The sequence below is a fragment of the Ctenopharyngodon idella genome, chromosome 20 (assembly GCF_019924925.1).
Source record: "Ctenopharyngodon idella isolate HZGC_01 chromosome 20, HZGC01, whole genome shotgun sequence".
Classification (NCBI taxonomy): Eukaryota; Metazoa; Chordata; class Actinopteri; order Cypriniformes; family Xenocyprididae; genus Ctenopharyngodon; species Ctenopharyngodon idella.
The window spans coordinates 18,083,591-18,096,038 of record NC_067239.1 but is presented as its reverse complement, the minus strand read 5'-3'; the positions used below and the strand labels follow the sequence as shown (position 1 = coordinate 18,096,038).

The following is a 12,448-nucleotide window of genomic DNA, read 5'->3' as shown; positions in this document are numbered from 1 at the left end:
CTCGAATGAAATCAGATCTATTAAAGAACCGCTGCAGATATTAAAGCCGAATTAAACAAACAGGTATCCGAGGTTCAGGCCAGTGCTGATCTTTAACAGTTATCAAAACAGCACATTCTGTACATGCCTCCACCGCTGCCAGCACCTCGGGCCAAGCGCAAAACACTGACGAGGCTTTTGTCCTATCTTCCTTATTCTTCAGACAAAACCGTAGGTGAAGAATTTGGCAGTTTATTGGTTAGTGACGTTGTTTGGCCTCTTTTATGAGTCTGTTTCAAACATTCGGCAGGAACTGGCTCCCTCTCTACCTGCATAGAGCTGCTGTAAAACACCTGAAACCAACACCTTTCATTCTTTCCTTCTCCCACTTCCTTTAGAGGGCTTCCTTTGTGTTGTGAATATCACTGCTAATCTGTAGATTAGAGGTTTGGTCTTGTGGATGTGTGCCGATGTTTGTTTAAGCCTGATTGTTGGTAAAGTGAGATGATTATATATTCTGTGCATGAATGTTTAGATGAACAGGTTTATTGCACCTTTTAGAAAGATTACAGAGTTTAATAGCCACACACTCACTGCTGTGTATTCGTTTAACCTGATATAGACATGTGCCAGCTTGCGAATTCAATGATTCATTATACAAACTAAGCACCTGCACAGTTATCAAGGTTAATATTTAGTATTAAATTTCATCTTCAGGATTCATAATGTCATCATATTGGTTGGGCTGGGTCTAGCTTGACTGATAGCACTAGATAGGAGGTGGATTTATCCAAAATGTAGCAAAATTTGCACATAGAAGATGCATTACAATTTTTCCTTATTATATTGTTGTTTGCTTTTTTTCCTTCAGTGAAAGTTGTGTCTGTGATAAATTTTAATTTATCTTCTATATCTTCCAATCAGCTTAATCATTTTAGCATATCAAAATCTGGCAACTCATTCTGTGAAGTAAAGGCCTGGTTTCATAGACAGGGCTAAGATTAAGCCAGGATTAGGCCTTAGTTCAATTAGGACATTTAAGTAGCCTTTATAAAACAAGCCTTAAAAAAAAACCCATTGCTGATGTGCATCTTGAGACAAAACAATGGCGCTGAAATATTTTAAGATAAGTTAGTGCAAGTTGCTTTCAGTTAAAACAGCTCAAACATGCGGTTTAGTCTAGGACTAAGCTTAAGCCTTGTCTGTGAAACCGGGGGATAGTGTATCATGATAATATTCTCATGCGTTATGATGCATTTGTAATATCTGTGGTTATAAATAATTGTACCCAGTGTTAAAATATATTATAGTACTTCCTGGTTATACTTTTAATTAATTTAAAGGTGCAATAGGACATTTTCGGAGAGGCTAGCAATAGCGAGCTAACTTTCAAATCATAACATCCCACCCTCACTTCAGAGCGTCTCCAAAGCCACGCCCCCTCCAAAACACATGAAGGCACACACACACACACACAGCTGGTATCGGCAAAACGTCACAAGAGACGCCATTAAACTACCTCATGTCTCAAAGCACATAACCTTACAATAATAATGAATGTAAACAACTTAGAGAGCTTGTGTCTGACTGCTGCAGATTCATTTCGGTGTTGATACTGTTGACATGGAAACGCCTAATTTCGAATCTGAGGGCGTGAACAGCGCTGGTTAGAACGTCACGGGTTGCCATCTCTGAATTACGGTAGTTATGACATGAACGCAGCATAAGCTTGTTGTTTTGATTCGGTAGGAACTGTAAAAGGTGGCTGCTGTTTGTTTGTGGTGCTCTGTGACTGACATCTGTCTACATAAACTCTGCATAGCATGAAACTCGCTGATGACATATAATGTCGGCTCGAACAGGGTGCACGAGGATATGTAAAAACATGCGTTGACAGCCAGGTAGGACATCGTATTATTTCATTCAGACCAAATCTAATGATTGGATGAACATTGTATGGTCTTATGCCTTCCACAGACTATACATATTTATAAAAATACATTTAGACCGTTTAATATAGTGATCGCTATCAGGAAATGAGGAGACTTTGAACCAGTATAACAAAAAATGTTTTTGTTTTTGTAGAGAATTACCTTTTGCACCTTTTTGATGTTTTAGTCACGTTTGATGTTTAGTCATGTTATAATGCACTATACTGTTTAGTCTATGTAAGGTGTATGAATGAGTAAGTAGTACTATCAAAATTGTGGTTAAATCATTTTTTAGGAAAACATAATGGATTACAAAAGTACCTTTTGTAATACATCATACATATAGGCATCAAATAAAAAGTTATAGAGCATTCTGACTAGATATGTGCAAAATAAAATAACTCTGACAGTAATTGTCTTGAAATTTGATGTTGGTATGGTAAATTTGTATTTCAATGGATGATTTGAATTTAGCGGAGCAAAAGAGTTTTCTTATATTGCTCACACTAAAGTGCAACATTGTTTCAGCACACTAAAATTTTCTCTGATAAGACGTGTCTCTAAATTCCCATTTAAAGCATAAAAAATAATAAAATGAAAAAAAAAAAAGTTAAAGAAATCTAGTCTTCCTCATTAATTGACTTAATTGACCATCCTGACCTATCCCTAATTCTGACTTTATATTTTTTGTTCTTTCTGTTTTGTTGTATTTTCATGGTTCATATCAATCTCAAATCAGTTCTTTTGCTCGCCACTTTTTTATTCTGCATTTGCCGAAACATTTATGCTACAGGACTGATATTTCTGCACCTCTGACCAAGTGAATGCACATATATCTGTCTGTCTGTCTTTGTGACAGCACTAAGACAAGCAGGAAAACGACAGATTCACATACACACACCTCTCTTTGTTCATTGTACTCCAGGCAGTAAAAACTCACCTGGGGAAAGCATCAGCAGTAAGATTCGCCAGCACAGCATGCCTCCACAAATACAACTGTCATCGCTCTGTCTCACACACATTCTCACACACATTGTTCATTGGGCAGAAGTCTCGGTCACATAAATGTTCATTCAATCTGTCTCACACACACACAAATACAATTAAAAGGGTCTTAATGTGTGAGAAAATTCCCGACAGTGTTACAGCTTGACCTTTCACTTTTATATGACCACACAAAATGAAGCCACCTGTGAAACAGACAGCAGAACAGAGAGAGGACGTGTGTGAGTGAGTGTGTGCGTGCCGTCGTATCTGTGTTTATTGGGAACATTTATAGAAGGCAATGTTGAACTCTTCTGTTTTCCCGCTTGCAGAATTTCTGCGGTCACAGAAGTTGTGTGCACTGCTAATGGATGTGTATTGGAGTGTGTGTCCCCGCTCACACACCTGTTCCTCATTTTCCAATTTGTAACCAATCTGCTCTCAACGAGGGGCTAAACGGCCCTGATAACCATCTTGACTGCTCTTTCTTTCTCTTTCTCTCTCACACAAACACACACACACACAAACGCATGTTTCACTGTCTGAATGCATATGAGTTCCAGTCAATAAACTGCATCTGTAACCGTTTTTTATCTTCCATCAGATTAAATTATAGTTTCTTCCTGTCTCTACTGGTCAGTCATTTTCATGATCGATATGTCGATCTACAGTCTGGTTCTTTAGCCTCGGTGGTAGTGAAAAAGGTTATCACTCAAATTTGTAGGACAGTGATTCATTCCCAAAGTGCATCTCAGGATGTGCTTTAGCAGGTATTTGGAAAGTTCTTAAATATGAAATATAATTTAGAAAAATATTGATTAATATAAAATAAAAATAATGTAAAAAAAATGGAATAAAAAATGCTACCACATAAGCAGGTATTTGAAAGAATGTCAAATACAAAGTATAATTTATAAAAATAATTTTTAATATAAAATAAAAATGTAAAAATAAAACAAAATAAAAATGCTAAATATAATAATTAAATTCATTTAAATGAATTAAAAAGTAAGCAGGTATTTGAAAGGATGTCAAATATAAAATAAAATTAAAATGTTTAATTTAAAAAAATAATAAATGCTAATTATCATCCAAATTTTGGTGTATTGCATAAAACATCCTGAATGGAAACCTCAATACCAAAATAATAAAAAAAAAAAAAAGATTATTTATTTATTTTAATTCAGTAAGACATACTTATAAATTACAATGGAAAACATTTGCTTAATAAATTCCTACACTACAAAAAAAAAAACAAGTAAAATGTATTCATTTTTCTTTTGCAAGTTTTCACACGCATACTTTTTAAATAAATTTCACATATGGAATTAAGTAAACTCTACTTAACTAAGTTAAGTAAAATTAACAAAGAAAATAAGTCATTTTAACTTGGCCAATAGGCTGAAAGTTTGAGTAATTTCTACTTAGTTTGAAGTTTCCTTTGCAATACATTTTACTCAATATCACACTGAATTAAACCACGCTTTTAAAGTGTATGCTTTACTTAGAAACATCTAAGTAAATAATACAATAGATATTGTGTAGACACCATATCTACATAATAGAAGTAACACGGCATCTGAACACAGAGACCTCAATACTTGGTACACAATACACAATGACCGTAACATTCGATGGATCGTTTTTGAGTATGAGTGTGCCATTTTGCCATTTTGCGTAGAAAATGAACTCCAAATGTCACAAAATGGCAAGTTACTAAACCTAACCACAAAAGTAATGATAAAACAGTGTAAATACAGCTGGAAAACAGCGAAAAATCAAAAAACCTCTATAAATTATTAGAAAAACCTCTAATAATTCAAGGCCCAGTGCATGATGGGAACACCAGTATCAGAAAAGTTGAGTAGTCTTAATTTAATTATTTACACTTTAATTTCTACAAGCTTGAATTGAGTACTACTATAGAATTTACTTAGTTTTTCTTCCATTCTTGCCTGAACTAACTTTTTCATGTAGAAATTACATTTGTTTTTTTTTTCTGTAGTATTTACTTCACCATAAAAAAATTTTTATCAGTGTACATATACATCAAATATGTCATGCTTCAAACTTCATGTAGCTTTCCCAATGGCGACAGCTTTTTTTTTTTTTTTCTAGAAATGGCAGTTTTGTTCTTTTGAACAAACGGGATGGAAACACTGCTTTATTCTTCAATTGTTTCATTGATATTCCAATTTTGCATTAATCAAATTAATAAAAATTGGGTTGAAGGAGGTGCATGGATCATTGAACAGATCCACTAATGCATCAGCTCAGGTGATCTGACTGGAACTTTGCCATGTTTTTGACGTGTATAATGTTGTGCGTTTTGTATTGGCCAGCACGAGTAATGTGAGCTGTGTGGAAAAGTCCATTTAAAATAACGTTAATGAAGTAACCAGGTGAGCCGCAGTCAAAAACTCTCATCGTCTCTCTCACTCAGTCATTTAGTGGTCAGTGCTAACTTTCTCTCTTTGTCTGCTCTTTCACACTCTCTCTCTTTCTCGTTCAGTGTATGTGTGTGTGAGCAAGTGTCACCGTATGACAGCCTGTCTCTGCCTAATTCAAACCACCTGCCTTAAACAGAGTACTTCTGTGCTCCATACAAAAAAAGACTGTGTCTGTGTGTGTTGTGGTGGGTAGAGGGGAGTATTTAAACTTTCAGCAGCTCCAAAAATAAAAATAGGCTTTTAAAAACAGGCACCCTTTTAAACCAATGACTCTTGGAGCTATAGAGTCAGTTCCAGGGTATGTATGTATGTGTGTGTCCTTCCCAGTGGATAGTTATGAATAGTTGTATTATTATGTGCAAGATCTACCTGAAAGACTTATACAGTTCTTAAGTGAGGAATTCTTTACATGCCATAAAGCGAGCTGGAGTGTGTGGGCACTTTTTCTTTTCTTTTTTTCCCTTTATTTTAAACTTTTTTTTGTGTTGCGATCGTGTTTGGTTGAATCGGATTCAGTGTGGCAGAGAGAACTGCAGGTTTGTTTATTGCAGAGTAACAAACTAAAAACAAATGTAAACAGCCAAAAGGTTATATCGTGAATGGAAGGAATTTGTGTTTTAAAAAGGTGGTTTTAATTTTCGTCCTATAAATAAATAATTATTAGTTAAGTTAATAAAATGTTTACATTTTATATACTCAATTTTATTTATTTATTTTACTTCGGTTTATACTTTATTAAACTTTGTACTTTGTATTTCACTTTTTTCTTTACCTTTTACTTAACTTTGTATTGTGTATTTCACTACTTTTATTTGCCTTTTTTTGTATAACTTCTTTTTAACTTTTACCTTTTACGTTTAATTTTTTCTGTACAATTTTGAATTAAGAGGATGTGTAAATTTTATATACCAGTCAAAAGTTTGGACATGCTTCTATGCAGTTTTGGACTACATTTGTTTCTCATGATCTTAATTATTTGATCTAAAGTCTTAGTTCTAATGATTGGACACATACAGCCTCATGACCATCGATTGCATAAGTCATAATTTACCATTCCAGAGTTTAAGATGATTTGAATATTTCAAGATACTTTATTCTAAATTTCCTGCAGGAGAATATAGTCACACGTGATTGGACACACTGTAAAATGTTTATTACCACAGTAATTTCACCATAAAAATAACTACAGTAAGCATACTGTAAAATAAAGTACAGCATTATACTATTATTTTTAATTTTACTGTTATATATTCAATAACACAAGTTATTGCTTCACATCAACAGGTTTCATCTTTTACATTTCATAGCTGAACTTAAATAGAATATACGGATTTACCAGCATATTAACCATATTTCATCAATGAACAAAATACAATTATAGCCATACCAGTAAAATCACAGTAACACATTGTGCCACTAAAAAAAATAAATGTTGGAAATATAAAAATAAAAGTTTGAAGAGCTACAGTACTTAATTAGTAGCAGTATACAACAATAACCAGCGAATACATATCATCTTAAAACGTTTACAACCACATGCTGTAAAGAAAAAAGTCTTCTTTATTGCGGCGACTCTTCCCGCCAGTCTCGCGATTGTTCAGCTGGTCTGCCAGCGCCCTTCCAGGAGGAAAATGCTAGTTAGCACGGCTTAAAGGTGCAATATGTAATATTTTTGCAGTAAAATATCCAAAAACCACTAGGCCAGTGTTATATATTTTGTTCACTTGAGTACTTACAATATCCCAAATGTTTGCAACTATTTGTAAATCGTGAGAAAATTGCAATTTTAACCCGTCGCCTGTCAATTGCGTCATACCCACGTTACCCTCGGTTTCTGGTTTTATTTTGTAGAAACCATGGAAACACCAAAGATGCTTTAATATTTACATGGTTTAATAGGCACGGGAACAACTGTTTTGATATATGTATAGACAGAAAACTAATTATTGTTATATAGCTCAACACGTTTAGTCTTATTGTTTAAATCTAATTTTCTTGATTTTTTTTTTTTTTTTGCGAGTACCATTCTTTACCATGCCTCAGAGAAAAACACTATTTTGTTAAGTAGCTAACATAGCATAATCAGAAGCAGCTTTATTTTTAGTAACAGTAATACAGAATTTTCTCCATCATACAGTACGTTTTAAAACTAATTGCATGCCATTTTTCAACACAAGTCATCCAGCATTTAATATGATATTCTTAAATCGATCTAGTTTACTGCAGTGTGCAACAAGTGTCTTAAAGCAGCCACCGAGCGAACGCACAGAGTAACGTTATACCATTTTCAACACACTCAAATGTATCTAATATGATAAACAGAGCTGTGTTACCTTATACTCATGACCGGAAAAGCGGAAGCGGCGCCGGCGACTGTGGCATAATAAAAGTTCCGCTGCTCGTGAGGCGTGTGTTGCGCAATCGCTCCAGCGGCCTCGTTCAGCTCCCACAACACTCGGTCCTGCTCTGTTTCATACTACAGTAACGTTAATAATCCCATCCATGAACATGATTTCTTCCCGAGTCCTATCCCAATTCTTTTCCACCGGACGTTGAGGTGAAGACCACATGTCCCAAGATTCCGCGCTCAAACTTGCCGTCATCAAGCTACACCTTTGTTTTGAATAGGCCTCTAGCGACCGCTAGCGGACAGAACATAATACATATTGCACCTTTAACTGGGAACCTTTAACTGGGAAATAAGCACCCACTCTGGTGTTCTTACAGATATTTATTAACCCAAACGTATTTATAACTTGCAAATAACATTTGTACAAAACAAATAAGGCGACTACATGTGTTTTAAAGTATACCTACCAATTTAACGTACTCCTAGGACTTTCGTCTTCCCAACGCTGCGGGAGGAAAAGGCCAGAAAATGAATGCTTGCTCAGATATTTTTATGGAAACTTATTAACTATAACGTAGCTTTATATCTTACAAATAACATCAGAATAAAACATATGAAGTGAAAAAAATGAAAAGTTAACCTACCATACTCTGGGCTTTCATCGGCATGATGAGTCTGTCACAGAGCCGTTGCGTGGTTGTTTTCCGCGCTCTTTGAGTACTGTATTTAGATTTACAGTAGGCTCTGTAACCTACCGTACACAGCTTATACAGTTGGAAACTGTTAAGAATACCGTAATAATGCTGTGAAAACAACAGAAATCATTTACAGTGCACATACTGGCACATGAACATGGATTGCATAATCTCTCATAATTTGCCATTCCAGAGTTTAAGATGATTTGAATATTTCAAGATACTTCATTCTAAATTGCCTGCGGGGGAATATAGTCACACACGCCCAGATGCATAAAAACAAAAGAGGCATTGAAACTGAGAAGAGGATGTCATCACAGTTAATCCTTTGTTTTCTTTCACCTTATTTTAAACTCACCTCCCTCTCTTCCAAGTTTATGTTTGCTTGCATGGACGGATGGCAGGAGGAACACTGACACAGATTCAAAACAAACTGCCGTACATGTCATTTTTGGAAAGCTCCGAGTCGGCCTGATCCATTGGAGAAGGAAACTGCCCTTGAACCTCACATTCTGCTCTACCTCTGTGACCCTTTAAAGTAATCAGTTAAACAGATGCATGTGTACGTTTACCGATCTACGCACAGGTCCTGGATCAGAGTGACACACAAGTGACTTAAAACCTGCATGGAGTTGGATTGAGCAAAGCTGTTCGAACCAGTATGACCTTCTTGTGTGGAACACACAAAAAAGATATTTTGAAAAGAAAAAGAAAAAGTCTCTGTACAATAAAAGCCAATTTTGTTTTGGACCCCATTGACTTTTAGCATACGGGCAGAAACTGTTTAAACATTCTTCAAAGTGTCTTTTATTGTCTTCCACATAAGAAAAAAAAGTCATACAGGTTCAGAACGACTTGAGGGAAGTAAATAATGACAGAATATTTTGGTGTGACACGACTTTTAGGCAGACTTATTATTTTTTGCATCATTTTCTCTGTTTTATTTATACGTTTGTTGAATTTTTTTAAATTAATTTTTCTAGCCAGATCAAGTCACATTTATTTATAAAGCAATTTATATTCACCAAATACCTTAAGATCAAGCAGATCAACCAAATCAGTTTGTTTCATTAATAGAATGAGTAAATATTAACTATTTTAATTAGTGGGTAAACTGTGCCTTTAAAATGGGATTTAAAGCATCAGTAGTTGGAGAGAATCTAATATGGGGCAGCAAGCTATGAGGAGTGGGCCGCGACAGAGAATCTAGGAACCAACCAAAACAATTATTTGAAGACTTTAGAGACCTAGGAATATGATATTGTGAGACAAAAGTACAGTATATAATGAGGTGCTTAACTGTGTAGACAAATAATGAAAGCATCTTTTTCTTTCATATACACAAAGTTTGCACATTTGCTGCTGAAATACCCAGAGAGCCTCAGAGTGTCCAAACTCCTCCCAAAACGCCAGGAGAGAGTGTGTGTGAACAGGAAGGAAGGGGAAGGGAGTTGTGCTGCAGGCCTCTCAGCTGTCTCTCACAGCGCTAATGATCCTTGGAGAGAGGCGTGAGGGAGGAATGGAGAGAAAAGGACAGAAAGCAAAGGATGTTAAGACAGATACAGCACGAGCCGGGTTTCAGTTCAGAATATTTTTCCTGTTGGATACATTTACAGTAGTGCTAAACTACCTCACATTTCCCAAAAGTCTTTGCTGACAAATCCAAAAAGTTGCCAGATAATAATGGCTTTTAAAAAAGCTAACACGGTGGAGAAGATTGCAACAATGAATCTGTTACAGTGCTTCACTTTGCCATCAGAGTGTATGTTTGTGAGAAATAGAGGGGGAAAAAAGAGTGAAAAAGCGGAGAATGCTGTTTGTTATGACTAAAATAAGATCAGAGAATGTTGCAGGCCATTTCCTCCCTTCGCTTGACCTCTCTGTTTCATGCTATGTTTGTCTCTCTTGTTTTCTCTCACACACACGCACACACACGTTCACCTCTGTTACCTGTAGGTTTCATCATTTAGAAGCTGTATTGGTGAAGATGGAAAGCATTATGTTGACCTTTTTCAATTTTTTACATTCCTTACACTAGCCTCAGTTGTGTCATCATGGTAATTTATTACATATTTTATGTGTATGTGTGTTTATACTCCAGAATTAGCCCCAGCTGTCAGTAAAACCTTTGCGTAAATAAAATTACTTGCCGATTGTCTGGTAATTTTATTAGGAATTGCAACATAATATGGTTTTTGTCAAGCTTTAAGAAATCTGACCCCTGCTTGATGTCAGTGACATGCGTCTTCTAAAGAAAACATCTGTCGCAACTAACAAATTTCACCTCAGGGGAAAATGTACTGTCAGACGTTTATCTTCTCCAGAACTCTGTGTGACATGCAGAATATTCCTTAACAAAAATATGAGGAACAACATTACGATGTGTTGTCTTCATGTTTTTGTGGCAGACACTGAGAGCTGTGAGTGACATAGTGACTTGACATGTTTGCCACAAGTTATGTAAAAAAAAATATATATATATACACACACACACATGCATACATACATACAGTACCGGTCAAAAGTTTGGACACATTTTTAATGTTTTTGAAAGAAGAAGATGCTCATCAAGCCTGCATTTATTTAAACAAAAATACAGAAAAAACAGTAATATTGTGAAATATTATTACAATTTAAGATGATGAATTTCTGTTTTAATATACTTTAAAATATAATTTATTTCTGTGATGCAAAGCTGAATTTTAATCAGCCATTACTCCAGTCAATGATCCTTCAGAAATCATACTAATATGCTGATTTATTATCTGTGTTGGAAACAGTTGTGCTGCTTAATATTTTTTTATCTTAATATTTTTAACTTGTCATACTTTTTTCAGGATTCTTTGATGAATAAAAAGTTAAAAAAAAAAATAAAAAAAAGAACAGCATTTATTTAAAATAGATATATTTTTAACAATATACATTACCGCTCAAAAGTTTGGGGTCAGTCTTTTTTTTTTTTCTTCTTCTTCTTTCTTTTTCTTTTTAAAGAAATTAATATTTTTATTCAGCAAGGATGTGTTAAATTGATAAAAAGTGATTGTAAAGACTTATATTGTTAGAAACGATTTCTATTGAATAAATGCTGTTCTTTTTAACTTTTTATTCATCAATGGATCCTGAAAAAAGTATCAATTCAGCTTTACATCACAGAAATAAATTAAATTTTAAAGTATATTAAAATAGAAAACCATTATTTAAAATTGTAATAATATTTTACAGTATTACTGCTTTTTCTGTATTTTTGGTACTGTAATAAAAAAAATACTGAGCACTTCAATAACTTGCACAGACTACAATATTTTTAAAACAGCAAAACTTCTGCAACATTAAGCATTTTGAAATGTGTCCAATGCACTTGCCTGACACTATTCAGGTGTGTGATGAGTCTTTATGTACTGCTCTTAATAAAATAATAAAAAAATTAAAAAAAAACACTTTATTAGTTGGTAAAAAAACAAAACAATTATGGCTGGTAAATGTTCTCAATTGTGGCAAATTTGGATCCTCTGCATGTTTGTGTTTAGGGAATTTCTACATTATAGACTAGACAAAATCAAACAGCAGCTCTGAACACAGTGGGTGTTTAGTGGTGTGTGATGTAGAACACTCATTTTTAATTAACCTACAGATATTCAAAATGCAGTTTGATTGCTTAGACTCTGTGCTGTTCTAAAATCCAAAGCTGTATCAGTCATTAGTCACAATTCTGTGTGAGTTCTCAGTGCGTCTCTTTTTATGGTTTTCTCTGTCTGTCTGTCTGTCTGTCTGTCTGTCTGTTATCTCGTTTGAGAGTTTGTTTTTTTTTAAGTGAGTGCAGCAGGAGTGAAATATGAATGAGTTGGGCGGCCAAGTGCTGTGCTCCCACTGCAGCGTATAAAACGTGCTGATGGGGTCTTTATCCCTCCATCAAGCTGAAGGGAAGAAAAGAGCGCAGTCCTGTCAAGGGAATGGGGCGATTTTCTGGCCAACTGGCTGAACGCTGAAGCCCTGCAGTCAGAAAATGAGAGAGGGAGCTAAAGCCAGAGAAAGAAGACAGAAGAGTATCACCCATTGACC

The 12,448-nt window shown here is 35.1% G+C and overlaps 1 protein-coding gene across 2 annotated transcripts in view; it reads left to right on the top strand.

Moving 5' to 3' along the window:
* Positions 1-12,448, top strand: part of gmds (GDP-mannose 4,6-dehydratase) — a 78,496-nt gene that overhangs the window by 49,654 nt on the left and 16,394 nt on the right. The window lies entirely within an intron of this gene.